We start from the raw sequence: 15016 nt of genomic DNA, 5'->3' as shown, positions 1-15016 counted from the left end.
GGCACTATTGTTATTACCTACCCTTTACAGATGAGGAAACTGAGGCTCAGAGAAGGGAATGACTTGCACAAGGCCACGTGGCTTGCTAGTGGTTGGCCCAGCGAGGATCCCCTCTTAGGTCTGTCAAGTCCACTTCGTCTGCTTTCCTCCTCCTGCCTCCCAAGAGAAAACGCGCTGTGACTACACAGAGGGCCCTAGGGACACTCTCAGGTCCAGCTCACAGTTGCAGACATGAGCATTCTCTGTGCTGAGTTCTGTGCCTCATCACCTTGGCAGCAGAGGCACATGCCGGCCGCCCAAGAAACTGCCATGACCGTGGTAGGACCCTCTCCCCATCCCTTCCCTCCCTGCCTTGGAAGTCCTGCTTGTTCTGTAATTTTCCAACTGCCTGGCCATGTCTTTGCTGTGTGACCTTAGGTAAGTCATTTCACTCTCTGAGCCCATTTCCTCAATCACGGATGACAAAACTTACCTGGTACGAAGTTGGGAAGATTTATAAAGAGGCTGTGAGTGAAGGACCTTGTCTGTTTGGGTCATGGAAGTGTTCCCAGCAAGTGCAAGTGGGCACAGAGTAGTTTACCCACTGGATGAATTGATACTCCTGGTGCATAACAAGTGCTCAACAAATGGAGCTTTTTCGTGTTATCTAGTATTCAGTTATGCCTGCTCTGACCCATGCTTCTTAATGCTGTAGGTGGGTCAGGAGCAAAGGACTTTCTCTTTTAACTATCTCTTTGAGTTCCAGAAGCGGGGGCAGCATGCATTGGAGAATCGATTTTCAAGAGGATGTCTTCTCCCCAAGTTTCTCATACATGGCTGTCCTCTTTTGTCCTCACCAGGACTGCCCTCCCAGGGACCCCAGAATGGGGGAGACAGCCTGGAAAGGAAGCAAGTTCCCTCGTGGCACTGGCTAGGGCCTTTCAGCCTTTGTGTCATGGGCTGGAGTCCCTTGGCAGGTGCCTATGCAGATGACATCCATCTGATGGGGCTGATCTTCTAGAATGAGTCCCAAGACAGGAGCCAGGGAATGTGGTTTTAACTCTGTCATCCACTTCCTTGCTGTGATGTTGGGCCGGTCTCTGTCCCTTTCTGGGCCTCTGCACAGTGTGGGGGCAGAGGTAGGAGCTGATGGATCTGAGGACTCTGCCTTTCTGGAAGAGAACCGAGGCATTTCCCTCATGTTCCTTGATCCCAGAAACAGACATCTATTGGTGAATCACTAGGCATTTGCCCAGAGACAGGAGGAAGCGTGTAACTGGAGCTGCCGCACGTTGGGGGCGAGGGAGGCAGGCACATCAAAAACAAAGCTCGACTGGAACACCTGCCTTTTTGCCTACCCCAGGTTCCTTCTTGGTACCAAGGACCCAACTTTCTGTTTTCTTAATAAAGTGGGCACTGTTCTCAGTATCTGCATCTCTGGCTGTTTCTTTGCTCACCTCTGTGGTTCTCTGTGAGGTGGGACCCAGTCTAGGGGTGACATAGACCTGCCCGCTCACGCCAAGTCTAGTCCTGCCCTCAGTACCCATCCTGGAGGAGATACCGCTTTGTCCTTAAGAGAGCCCCAGTTTGATGGGAGAGACAGATACACAGGCAGCTGTAGCCACTTCCTAGAGCACGCCTGGAAGCAAACCTCTGGACTCTGCCCCCCAAACTGGTTCTTCCTCATCCCTGTGCACCCCACCCCCCAACCCTAATCTAAGTACCTTGTCCTCCAGACACTCCACATGCCTCTCAGGGCTTCCGTTGGCTTCCTCTTGCCCCTCCCTCTTCCCCTCCCACCTTCCTTCCCATCCCTTGCCCCTCAGTCACCCTTCCCGGGCCATAGAGGCAGCAAACCTCCCGTGTGCATTCAGGGCAGCTCAGGTGGGAGTTAGAGCCTCGTACCTGGACAGACCTTCACCACCCTCTGTGTTCTCAAATAGTTGTTGGCCCTGGTGGTTAATAAGTAACTCTCTGGAGGGGAATTACTTCCTGGCCCAGATCTGCCTCCCCACCACAGGTGACCTGTCCTTAAGAGGCCACCAGGGCCTGGAGCCCCCACCCCTACCCCCCAGGGCAGCCTCCCTTCAGAGGCCTAGTCTTAAGGCAGGCCTCAGCCAAGGGCCTGCTCACGTCAAGGTGATGAGCAGCAGGTGGACGGGCAGCCCTGCCCCAGACTGGGACCTCAACACCCCTCAGTGCCGACAGTGTGGGGACAAGGGGAGGGACGGGGCTACCAGGCTGCGTGGATGGGGGTGACTGCTTGGCCTCACCTTGCTCACAGAGGGACTTGGGTCAAGGAGACTTCACAGAGGCCTGACAGCTCTACTCAGACGCGACTCCCTCTAAGGCTGGGAAGGACAGCCTGAAGGTGAGTGTGTGTGTGTTTACACAGCATGTGTGAGCGCAGCGGGGTGTTGATGTGAGTATGCATGCACAGTAGGGGTTTTCTTTTCTTCGGTAACATTTATGAGGTTTCTTGGTCCTGTATCAAAGTAATAGGTGCTAATTATAGAAACTGAGAAACCTGGAAAACATGGAAAAAAAGGCAAAAACCATCACCCATAGGTCCCCCTTCCATTAACATTTGGGTGTATTGGTGTATTTCCTCACCTAGAGGAACCCCCAGGGGGATCACAGGTGATCCAGAGCCCTCTGAAATGGGGTAAAAACTGCACCTTACTGCAGGATCCTAAACCTTCATCGGATACTCCAGGACCTAAAATAAAAGTTTAAGAAGTGCTGCCCTGGGGTAGGGGGAGGCTTCACACACACCACACAGTCACCTGCAAAGAGGCCTACATCGACCCAGAGGCCACACACATACACACACCCGACTGTGTGAACAAACATCATCCCCCCACACACGCCACACCTGGGGTACATTCTGTTCTCTCACAGACTCACTCTTGGCACCCGGCCACGTTCACATGCACACGCGTTCATACTCCAGGCATGCAGGTGCACTTCTTCGTATGCACACCTCCCACCGGGGCACACACTCATTCATACACCCACGTTCATACATAACATAGCCGAACCCCTTGGCCTGGGAGAAATTTAGGTGAAGCGTGCAGAGGCGAGGCTCATTTCACGGACACTGCTGCCATCTACCGGCCACATCTTTCATCAGCACCCTTATTTCGTTTCTACTCCTTTCTGCCACCTGTCTTCCATCGCTCATCCGCTCCTCACCCCTGGTAGCTGCGCGCGGGAACCGATTCTGAAAGAGGGACATGAATGGGAGAGGTAGGGTGAGGTGGAGGGCTGTCAATGACTGACTGCCCATTAGGTGCCAGGCACTGCTGTCCCTATTTTATTATGTTTTCTCAATCTCATGTGTCTCAAGCAGTGCCTGGCACATAAAAAGTCCTAATAGCTTTTTCAATTGAATGAATTAAAAACACTTTCAAGGCCGGGCATGGGGGCGTGCACCTGTAGTCCCAGCTGCTTGGGAGGCAGAGGCGGGAGGATCGTTTGAGCCCAGGAGTTTGAGGTTGCTGTGAGCTATGATGATGCCACTGCACTCTAGCCTGGGCGAAGACAGAACGAGACCCTGTCTCAAACAAACAAACAAACAAACAAACAAACAAAAAGCACCAAAAAGGAACCACTTTCAGGTGAGTATTTTTAACAAATGAAGAGATGGAGGCTCAGAGAGGGCAAGTGACTTGCCCAAAGTCACACAGTGGCTTCTGACAGGACAATGCTCTGAAGAGAAAGAGAAAGAAGAAGCTGAGAATTTTTACTACCTGCAAGAAGCCCAGCCCAGGTCCCCAACCTGAGGGATCAAGAGAGCACCCAGAGGTGGATGAGGTCCACCTGGAGGGGTGATTTCCCCACCTGGGGCCTCGAATTCATTCATTCAACTAATATTTTATTGTTCACTATGTGGCGGGCTCTGTGCTTAGACTGAGAATAAGCTGTGAACAAAGTCCAGTCCCTGTCCTCATTCCAGTGTGGGAGCTCCAAATAGGCCCCTTCCTTACTGACCCATTCCTATGGGCTTCTGGAAGTTTCTCTTCACCATCCCGGCTCTGCTGAGTGGATGGAGCATCCAGAGTGAGGGTGCAGGGAAAGGCAGGTCAGGGGTGGGAAGGGATGGTGTAGCCCCAACTGTCCAGTATTGAGGTTGAGGAAAGAGACCTCAAACCTAGAGTCAAGCAGACCTGGGTTTGAATCCAGCCTCAGCCACTACCTTGTTCTGTGACCTTGGTCAAGTCTCTTACCCTTGCCGGGCCTCAGTTTTCTCATCTGTTAAAGCAAAGAGCTCGAACTAGAGCAGAGGTTCCAACTCATGCTTCCTTAGAGGGACTGGGAGAAGCAGAGCACGGGGTAGCACACGGGGAGGCCAAGCAAATGGACCTCCCCCCCCCACCCCCACGCATCCACTGCTTCACTCATAACAGCCCTGCTTCCCTCTGTTGCATGCACTGGAATTCTGTGGTTAAGAGTTTGACAACCACTTGGACTAGTTGATATCTAAGTTCTTCTTGGCCCTAAGCATTTAGAAAAGGGCAGGGACTAGGTCTGAGCTCTCTCTGTGTCTCCCGAGCCCCACCCTGCAGTACCCAGCACAGACCTGGCTGCAAGAGGAGAGGCTCAGGATGAGTCCATCTGGACTGGCCACTCGTGGGTAACAGTAGAATGACAGCACTTCAGGGACTCAGATCAAAACCTCCGGGTGCCAAGCACAGTGCTGGCACTGCCTGGGGAGGCAAGGGCAGGCAGAGAAGACTTCCTGACTTTATGAGGTTAGACCTCCAAACCTGAAAGCAAAACACGGTTTGACTGGATGGAACAGAGGATCCCAGAGCGATCCTGGCTAGAGCAACCCAGCTCCTAGGACGTGGCCACGTAGAAAGTGCAGTGAGTCTGGATTCAGTCCCAGGTAGGAAGCTCTAGAAGATCTGGGGTGAAAGGCCTGCCAGGGTGGGTGGTTGGGAGACAAGAACCCAGATCCTGCTCTTGCTTCAGAATTACCAAATCTCCTGTACTCTGGAGAGTACAAGAGTACTCCTGTACTCTCCTGTACGCCCCACACTGTACTCTGCCAGGCCTGAGGTGGCCCCACACTTGCACAGCCGCTAGGAGGGACCCTGGCCTTGTGTTTACAAGGTCATGCGTTTCTGTACAGTTTGGAAAAGTGAACAGTGCTAGCCTCAGCAGAGTAACCCCCTGTCTCCTACCACTCTGACCCCCCTCCTTCCCGATTGTGTCCTCTGGTCTTGAGTAGCTTATAGGCCTTTTGTATTCTTGACTTTGCATTCTTTTTCTTCAAGAGGCCCCCAACAAGCTTCAGGCCCCCAAATCCCGGATCTGCCAATTGGGTCCTCAGTTTCCTCAACTGCAACGAGAGAATAAACACTGTGAACGGGCTTCACAGGATGAAAGATGATCTCTTTTGTCCTCTCAAAGGCCCTGAGAAAAGAAGTGAGGAGCAAACACAAGGGACTTATTGGGGTCTCACCGCAGGTTGTGCGAGCTGTGAGGCTGCAATGGACAGTGCCACTCGAAAGCCCACCCTTGCACCACAACCCCTGACTTGAAGCTGACACCTTCGAAGTCACCCCCCCTTTCCCAGGCTCTCAGCCCTCGGGCAGCCCTGAAGGCTCAGCTCTGCACCTCCACCCCAGTGGCTCCATAACCTCGAGGGGGCGACAGACACCGTCTTTCCCTCACCCTGGCGCCAGCCCCACCCAGGTTCCAGAGTTCCATGAAGCCAGAATCTCAGCTGTCCTCACATGCCCCTATCAGCTCTTTCCTGCCCCTCCCTGCCAGTAGGGAGTACTGCCTTCAAGTGCTTGAATTTACTGGCTTGTGTGACAGTGAGCAGATCACTTCACCTCTCTCTGCCTCGTTTTACTCATCCATAAAATAGGCATATTACATGGGGACAGGTTAGCGAAGCTCCTGGCATATATGTAATAAGCTGACAGTCACTGACAACCATGGTTTCAACAGGGCCTTCTGGAGATGGCACCTCCCCTGGAAGGGGTTCTGCTGGCAGGATTGGGCCCCATCCCACACCGCAGCAAACCCAGAGGAACTCCTGGGCAGTGGGGCTTTTCAGAGCCCTTAAATGTTCATTGGTGGGCACCCTCTGTGCTCAAGCACAGGTCCCTCCCTGGAATAGAGTGTCCGACTTGGCTTTTTCTCCATCCCTACCAACTCTCGCCCCTCCCTTGGAAGGGCTCTGAAGCTTCCTGCCCACCTCGATGTCATTTGGGGATCTGCCCCAACCCTCAAATGCATCCTCTTGGGGAAGGGGTCCCTGACCCCACCAATTTTTCCCCTCCCCTCACCTCTCACCCAAATGACTGCCACACCACAGCTAGAGCATAGCTGCCTCTATCTCAAAGACTCACTCACTGACCACCTCCAAATGTCTGTCCCTCCGTATCTTAACCTGGTATTTGAGACCTTCCACAATTTGGTCTCATGATTCACTCTGTGCTTCTAATATACCAGACCATTTTCTGTTCCCAGAGTTCACCTCACTATCATATCTACACTCCAAGCCTTTGTGCAGACTGTTCTTCCACCTGCAGTGCCCTCTCCCATTTCCATGTAGTGAATGTATCCATTTTTTTTCTCTGTTGCTGGGGCTAGAGTGGGCTAAAGTGCAGTGACTTGATTATAACTCACTGCAACCTCAAACTTCTGGGCTCAAGCAATCCTCCTGTCTCAGCCTTTGGAGTAGGTAGGACTACAGGTGCACACCACCACATCTGGCTAATTTTTTTGTTTGTTTTATAGAGGTGGGGTCTCACTATGTTGCCCAGGCTGGTCTTGAACTCCTGGCCTCAAGCAATCCTCCTGCCTCCCCTCAGCTTCCCAAAGTGCTAGGGTTACAGGCATTAGCCACGGTGCCCAGCCATCCTTAAAAGTCTAGCTGGGAGGTCACCTCCTCCAGGCAGTCTTCCCTAATCCCTCAGATGGAATCACTTTCGCCTATCTGGGCTTTGGGTGCAGTTGTGTATGTTAGTGCCTTCCTCATAGGAGGCCGTTAATCACAGCAGGAACATTTGTTATGTATGGAGAGCAACTCACAGTTTACAAATGGTTTTCCCTTCTAGTGTCTTGGGGCTGGGAAAGGCAGGCCTTGTGAGGGGAGACAGGCTAGGAGGGGTCATACACCCTCTACATCATGGAGTTGGGATTCTAACCTGCAACTGCCACACCCTCTGTCTGCTTCAGGCCTGAGCTGCTCCCCCTCCCTCTCCACCATAGCTTGTGGCTTGGTCTTGTGACTCTCCTCCCACTTAGACTGAGTGGGGTATTGGTCAGCTTTTACTAATGTGCTCAATAAAGTTCTGTTGAGGGCACAAATGCTCCCATACATGCACCCTCCGCCCCCATCCCCCATCTGTGCCCTGGCCTCTTTATCACACAGCTCAAGCCCATTTGAAGCTGGTGGCCGTGCCCAGGCTCTGGCAGGATAAGCAGTCAGCCAGAGGCCCAGGCCTTCTCAGAGGAGGAGGGGGAGATGCAAACAGGTTCCTTGCTCTGCACCTGGAGTTTATCAGTCCCCCACAGGCCCCAGCGAACTGACTGTGCATCCTGGGGAGGAAAGCTGCCCCCTGCCTGTCACTTTCACACGCTCTATAACTTACCTGTGTGATCTTTGGCTGTCACTGCAGTTCTCTGAGCTTCAGACCCCTTCAGAACATTTTTGGCTGTAAGGCTTCAGTGAGATGAAAGGAGAGAATGTGAGCAGCAGCTTCAGGAGGTTGCTCCCTGCGGTCTGGGGAGGGAGGAGGGGACTGAGACTTCACAGGCAGAGGCAGTGGGGCAGGGCACTTGATGTTTAGGCAGTAACAGCCCCCCCATGCAGTGCCTGACAAGGCCACCTTCATCCACACAAGTGTGCAAGTCACCTCAATAAGAAACATACACAGGTGCCTGGCTGGAGAGGCCCTGGGGGCAGGGCAGAGCTCTCTAGCCTGGGGCCCAGGGACAACCAGTTTATAGGACACATAGAGAGACAGACACAGTGTTACACCCTCTATACAAACTCACAAAAAATGCACACGCCCCCACCACACACACATATACAAATACACAGAGACAGGAGACACATAAGATCACAAACATATTCCCAGATGTACTTCCCATGCGCAAACTCAGAAACACAGAGCCTTCTCTGGCTACCCACAACGTACACACACACACACACACACACACACACTTATCAGTCTGGGGCAGGCGCTGGCACTGCTGAGTCACCCACAGGCAGCTCAGCCCAACAGAGCTGGAGCCACGTGCCTGCCCCAACAGGGAGGGGGCAGGGCCTACAGCAGCTCTTTAGAATAAATAGTCCAGTCCACTGACTGCTGGGGTTTTCCTCTTCCCTACCCTTTGATTGAGTATGGGATGAGGGTGGGGTGGGGGGAGGAGCCACTGTTTGCAGAGGCCAAATCAAGGAGTTCACAGCCTGCTCTCTCCTGGGTGTGTAAACAATTGTGGGAGCAATTACAAAATAACACTAGATCCATTATTGAGTACTTGCATATGTATTTTCACATATTCTCATTTAATCATCACAACAGCTCTGTACAAAGTTGGTACTATTATTGATCCCATTTTACCCCAGAGGGGAAGTGGCTTGTCCAAAAGCACAAAGCTGTTAAGTGCGGAGACCAGAATCAACTGCTTCCAAATTCCTAACCCATGACCACTGGGCAACATTGCCTGGTAGGCAGGTGAGTATGCAGGCAACGGAAAGGTATGTCAATGTGCTTGGGAGTCTGGTTGTGTGTGTGCCCAAGTTTCCCCCTGGCGTTGACATGGCTAGGGACTGAATGAGTCTCATGTGTCTGGATTTCCAGTCAAAGGACCAAAGCTTCTGTGGTGTGGAGCCCCTGTCTTTCAGAGAATATCCCCAGGTCTAGGGGCCCAGTCTGGTTCTCCTCTGCTAGACTATGGGCTCCTTGAAGGCTGGGATCAGGGCCTTGAAGCATAAAACAGGACCTGACTCAGAGACCATCTCAGTGAATTTGGGGGGCAGGAAATGAATCTATGACTTTTAATTCATTTATGTATTGATAGAACAATAACATCAATAATCATAATAAATGCTCACACTTAGTGGATACTTAACCTGAGACTAGCACATTACATGGATTATTTCATTCAATTCTTGCAACAATCCTTGAGAGAAATACTTTTATTAGCCCCATTTTGCAAAGGAGGGAACCAGCTTGGAGAGAATTAGCAGCTTGCACAAAGTAACGCAGCTACTAAGTGGCAACGCTGGGGATTGAAGCCAGGCAGTCTCATTAGCTTATTTATTAGGACGATCACTAAACTCATAGGACTTCATAGGAAGTCACTTGTCCTCAGTGAGACTGAGTTTTCCCCATTTGTCCAAAGAAAGGATTAATTCTCCATAGCTCTCCAGCCTGGAATATTCCATGTTCCTATGATCCTGTAATTCCTCTACATGGAAGAGGGGTTAGGCATGTTCTCTGTGGGCAGAAGTCCTGAAGGGCAGATTTGGCCTTAATCTGAGGAAGAGCTTTTGAAGTCTCAGGATAATTTTAAAATGAAAGAGCCACTTGGGAGGTGGTGGCTTCCTGACATTGGCCCTAAGAGGGCCAGCACAGGTCTGAAATGAGATGGAGCGGGAGGGGTCCTGGACCAGTGACCATGTAAGCATCTTACAGAGCTGATGGGATGGACCATCAGGAGGGAAAAGTCACTGAGAAGAGTGGCAAGATGGGCATGAGAGGAACCAGAACCCACATTTACTGAATGTCTGCTGGGTGAATACCAGACCTGTCCTTGACATTTAACATGTATCACTAATTCTCAGGAAAACTTTGTAAGATTTATAGTTGAGGAAACTCGGATTCAGAGAGGTGCCTTGTTCAAGGTCATACAGGACGAAGTGGTGGGACAAGTGATCCAGGTGAGTCTGGCTAGGGCACTTTCCTAGATCCCCTATGACCAACCCCTGTTCCCATTAGTACCCTTAGGGGCAGCACCACGTGGCAAATTGCAGCATACTTTTGCCACATGACGTCAGAGACCACACCAGTCAATCCAGGAACTCCCTGCCCTTCCCCCCGCTGACCCCTTGGGTCTACCTGGGCTGCCCCGACTACGCGTCCCTGCCAGACCAGGCAGCACCTGCAGCCCCCACCCCTTCCCGGTTGCGGCGCTCTCACTTCTCTGCCCCGTCCTCCCCGCGCCCCGCTGATTGGCAGTTGCCTGCACCAACCGGAGCGCCTCCCGGGCCGGGGGCGGGGCCTCACGTTAGAGTTGCCCTGTCAGTGCAGGTGGAGGCCCCCGCCGGGGCAAAGTGGCAGGAACCTCTTAAAGGGAGAGAGCGGCGTAGAGCTAGAACGCGGCCTGGCCCGGCCTGGCCAGGTCCCTGCCCTGTCCAGCCCAGGTGAGCCTGGACCGTCCGGGGGGCGACCGCCTGGGGGGTGACCCCCGGTGCCCGGGAGGGACGGGGTGAGGGACAGAAGAAGCCACCCCCAAGGGCCGGGACCGTCCCAGGAGAGGGGAGACCAGGGTCTAAGGGTCCAGAGAGGGGGTCTAGGGGTCCCGGATTCCAGGGTCCGAACTTGGGGTTCAAAGGGGCCTGGGCGTCTGGAAGTTCAGGGTGCAGGGAGGGGCACAGGCGTCAGGAGAGGGGTCCGGGATCTCGGGTCCAGAGCTAGACACGTCCAGGTCCTGGCTGGTCCTGGCTGTCTGGGGCAGGGGTCCCGGGTTCGGTCCCCGCGGGCGGTTCTCTGCAGAGCGGCGCAGCCCAAGGCCGCCCCCTAACCCTGCCCTGCCCGGCCCCGCATGCTTCTGCCGGGGCTGCAGCGGCGGCGGCCGGAGCCGGCGGGCGGGCGCCGCGCAGCGGGAGGGGGCAACCGGGCCTGGAGCCCCGCGCCCAGCTCTGGCCCTTATATAACTGACTTTGAGTTTCCGGACTGAGGGACCCGCGAGCTGGGGCGCCGGCTCTGCCCGCCAGGGTGGCCCTCCGGTCACCGCCCCAGCCCCACACACTCCCTGCCAGGCTTGGTCTAGGGGACTTCCCTCTGTCTCTGGTCTTCCGGGTCTCTGTGTCCGGCTCGGGTTACTGCTCGCTCTCATCCCTGGGTTCTCTGTATCTCTCACATCTCTTCTCTGTGTGGCCCAGTCTCTCCCTGTCTGTGTCCTCTGTCTTTCCCCTAGAGTTGTCTCACCCTTACCTACACTCTCCAGCAGGGCCCACCTCTTTGGGGTAGGACAGGACCCCTCCCCTCCAGTTAGTTGGAGGCGGGGGACCTGTGCAGACCCACCCTAGCCCAAGCTTGCCCCAGAAGGGGGGAAGGGAGGACTATTCTGGTGGGGTTGGGGAAGGTTATTACAGGACCCATAGCTTCTCCTGGAAGGGAGTGGCTGAATGTGACCCTTCAAATTCCTGGACTAGGGCAAAAAGCTACCCCTTTTCTGCCCCTGGAGCCCTTTTCTCCAGAAGGAGGAGGCTTGGAGAGAGCCTAGCTGGGGCTGGGCTTAGGGCAACTGGGAGTCCCTGTGAAAGCTGCCTGGTATCAAGTCAGGGACAGGTTTGGAGCTATTGAAGGGGAGAGGGAGGGGCCAAGGAGGGGCCAGAGCACTGGCAGAGAGCCCTAGGAGCTGCAGTAAGCTCCCCACCTCCACCCCAGTTATGGGCCTGGAGGGTGGGGAGGGGATCTGCTGGAGGAGGTCTAAGGGACTTTTGCAAGTGAGAGAGGGGGAGGTAGAGACAGAAGTGACAGACTGTCAGGTCTAAGCAGCACTTAGTGGAGTCATTCCCTGCCTTCAAGGCCCTCCTGAGTGTCAGAGAGACAGACACCTCAGAAATAACTGTAAATAAGGTGTTATAGCAGTTGTGAGGTGGGAATTATCAATTCTGACTAGGAATGGGGGAAGGGAGACTTTGCAGAAGGAAGCGGAAGGTTTGGGAAGAAAGGGAGCCAGACTGTGGGGAGCAGAGAGGGAGGGGGGGAAGGGGACATCTAGTGCCCTGTAGGCTTTGCATGCAGAACTGGATTTGAATCCTGACCCTGCTACTTTCTTGCTGGGTGACCTTGCATGAGTCACTTCACCTCTCTGAACCCCAGGTTCCTCTTAGACAATAATCCAGAGCTTAGATTAGCAGAATCAAGTGAATCAATGAGTATGCAGTGACGAGAATGGTTAGCTAGTCTGAGAGCAGCCCAGTGGGGGTGTTTTAAGAAGGGAATGGAGTGGGGAAGCCCTGAGGTTTCCCCTGTGTATACAGAAGAGTCAAGCAGGGCCTGCCAGGTCCCAGCAACATGGCACATGGGTGGAGTGCCTGGGTGTGTGGGTGGCACTCATTGAGGCAAAGAGGTCCCACACCTGGCTGTCTCCTGATTGGCCCATCCCTGCACCACCTAGACCAGGCTGGCCTCCCTCTTGTTGGCTCCCAGGGCTCCTAGACCAGTGGGTGGAGCCGCCTCTCTGCAGAGTGGACCCTGGCCAGGAGCCTGGCTGGCTGTCCTGGGCAGGAACATCCCAGTCTGGCTGGGAAGATGCTGACGCTGTGCAGGCCCCATGGAGGCCCAGAGCTCTGCTGGCTAGAGCTGAACCCAGCTGATGGGACCTGAGCTGCAGAGTGAGACAGAGGCTGGCGTGGGAGTGAGGGGGGGCGGTGCAAGGAGAGATCCCTGGAGAGGAAGCCTGAGCAAAGGTGCAGAACTAGGGATGAACTTCACTGGGTCATTCCCCAAGCCCTTCCTGAGCACCTACTGTGTGCCATGTATAGGTCTGCTAGTCACAGAGCTGAATGGGATACTCACAAAGGGCTCACTGTAGAGGTCATGGTGCTCTGAGATTTGTTTGGGGTTTGCAGAGTGGGTCTGTATGACCGTCCCCTTGGGGTGGGGAGAGGCTTCAGAACTTCCCCAGGGCCTAAGACTCTGATGTTTTTTAAAGAGGGCAGGATTCTACCCCTTTTTAGTCTGTGGGCCTGTCACTTTTTTCCCTGGGTCTCAATTTCCCTTTCTGTGAAATGGGTAGGGGAGATGCCCCTAGAGTCTCTACAGGTCTTCCAGTACCCACGACTGTAGCTTCAGGATGTGGTTTGGGACTTAGCCCCCATCCTCATCCCATGGGGCAAGATCAAGGTTGAGTGGGATAGGCTCACAAGTCCTGTTCTTGGCCTGTGTTCTCTAATCATAATTGGAGCCACTGCCTTTTAAGTACTTACTGTACACAGCATTCTGTTCTAAGCCTTTAATGTGCAGCACTAATTCATTTAATCCTTCCAATCTCTTGACGGAAGTATTATCCCAGTTTTGTAGGAGTTTAGAGAGATGAATAGACTTGACCAAAGTCACCCAGCTAGGAAGTAGCTGAGCTGGGATTTGAACTTAGGTTCAACTCCAAAGCCCAGACTTGACTAAGTGGGGGAGCCTTCACCTCATGGGTACTGAGGTACCCACATTGCTCAGCCCTTACCTGTGGGACTGCCTGATCCCTGCTGGAGCAAGCTCTGAGCTGTGGGATGTTCAGGCTGGGTTAGCTGGGGAACAGCTGTGCCACCTAAGCTGGGTGCTCCCTGGGCAGAGGGAGCAATTTGCAGGTCAGGGCCCACCGGGGGTTTCCCCAGAGGGCCAGCCCCACCCAACTACTGCCCAGGTGCAAGAGCTGGGCACTGCAAGGCAACCTTAGGTATGTGGCCAATTTTGGACCTCAGTTTCCCCACCTGGAAAACATGAGTTTAAGTGAGCACAGACATTCCTTGACCTGTGGGATAGTGGCTGAGCTGAGCTATATGGTAAAGGGTTAGAGGAGAGGTTGGGGTGTCAGCGACTGAGCCCATGGAGGAGGAGCGAGGTCAGGAACAGCTTGGATCCCAGTCTAGCTGTTGGACAACAACTATTTTAGATGAAGGGACTGAGGCTGGAGAAGTTGAAAGGTTTGTCTGGGGATGTACAGCTAGTACCACAGAGAGTGAAGGGAAAAATCAAGAGAAAGCCTGGAGAATAAAATCCAGGCAGATGCGAGCTGGAATCCTGGCTCAGCCACTTAACTAGGCTTGGAGATGTGAAGTGACACATCCAAGGACACACAGAGCGGAGTCCCTTCGCCTCACTGTCCTCATCTGTAATGGGACTAGTGATAATTTCTCCTTTGTCCACTTCCTGGATTACTGTGATGGTTAAACGAGATGAGACATCTGTAGAATCCGGTGAGAATGTGGCTGCTGGTTCTCTCTCAGTTCAAAGCTGTACTTCTGGGTGTGTGTTTGTGGTGGGGGGACACTCCTGACTGCCCCTTGTTGAGACACAGGAGAGCAGCCCTAAGAATAACTCCACCATCTGTTGAGTAGTTACCATGTACCAGGCTTTGGGTTCAACTTCACCTCTCATCGTCTCATTTAATCCCTACAGCAACTCTGGCAGGTAGGTGGTGGCCTCACCCATGCAAAGTCCCTCCAAAACCCATACCTATAGCCCCCTGTAATAATAGTAGCTAACACTTATGAATGCCAAGCATTGTTCCAGATGTTTTCCATATATTAATCCATATAACTCCCAAACCAATGCTGTGAGGTGGATACTATAATAATATTCTCCCCATTTTACAGATAAATAAATGAGGCATAGGGAAGTTTAAAAACTGGTCCCAAAGTCACAAACAGTAGAGCTGTAAATAGTAGAGTCAGGATTTGCCCAAGTTCTCAAGTCTCGTCCTTGAAGCACACATCACAGTCATAATTCAGTAATATTTACATCATTGCCTCCTCACTGAACTGGAGGCTCCCTAAGGGCAGGGACCGTGTCTGTCTTTAGACTGTATCCTCAACCCCTGGCACACAGTAGGTGCTCAGTTAATGTTTGTCCTACAGGGACTCTCTAGTGGGCTGGGCACTTGGAGGCCTGATGAGCTCAGGGTAGATTATCAGATTGTTACTGACTAGGAGGGTGCTTGCCTCAGAGGCAGAGGGAGGGCAGGGATCCCTGCTGGCCAGGCCCTGGCTCAAGAGGGGGGCCCCAAAGAGCTTGTCTGTGGGTTGTGCTCTGTGTCTCACTGCTGTCTTTTGCTTCCA

General features: G+C 53.3%; 3 long non-coding RNA genes across 3 annotated transcripts; 1 reads left to right on the top strand and 2 right to left on the bottom strand.

Moving 5' to 3' along the window:
• Positions 1–1111: 1111 nt before the first annotated feature.
• On the bottom strand, positions 1112–2652 carry LOC123634295. Its single transcript, XR_006733883.1, has 3 exons — positions 2593–2652; positions 2253–2464; positions 1112–1151 (listed from the first exon to the last, which is right to left on the bottom strand). It is a non-coding gene; the product is annotated as an uncharacterized LOC123634295 (long non-coding RNA).
• On the top strand, positions 2269–9836 carry LOC123634293. Its single transcript, XR_006733882.1, has 3 exons — positions 2269–2350; positions 8576–8684; positions 9797–9836. It is a non-coding gene; the product is annotated as an uncharacterized LOC123634293 (long non-coding RNA).
• On the bottom strand, positions 3027–8223 carry LOC123634292. Its single transcript, XR_006733881.1, has 3 exons — positions 8171–8223; positions 7596–7726; positions 3027–3202 (listed from the first exon to the last, which is right to left on the bottom strand). It is a non-coding gene; the product is annotated as an uncharacterized LOC123634292 (long non-coding RNA).
• Positions 9837–15016: the final 5180 nt, after the last annotated feature.

The sequence above is a fragment of the Lemur catta genome, chromosome 3 (assembly GCF_020740605.2).
Source record: "Lemur catta isolate mLemCat1 chromosome 3, mLemCat1.pri, whole genome shotgun sequence".
NCBI lineage: Eukaryota > Metazoa > Chordata > Mammalia > Primates > Lemuridae > Lemur > Lemur catta.
This window is presented reverse-complemented; position numbering and strand designations above follow the sequence as displayed.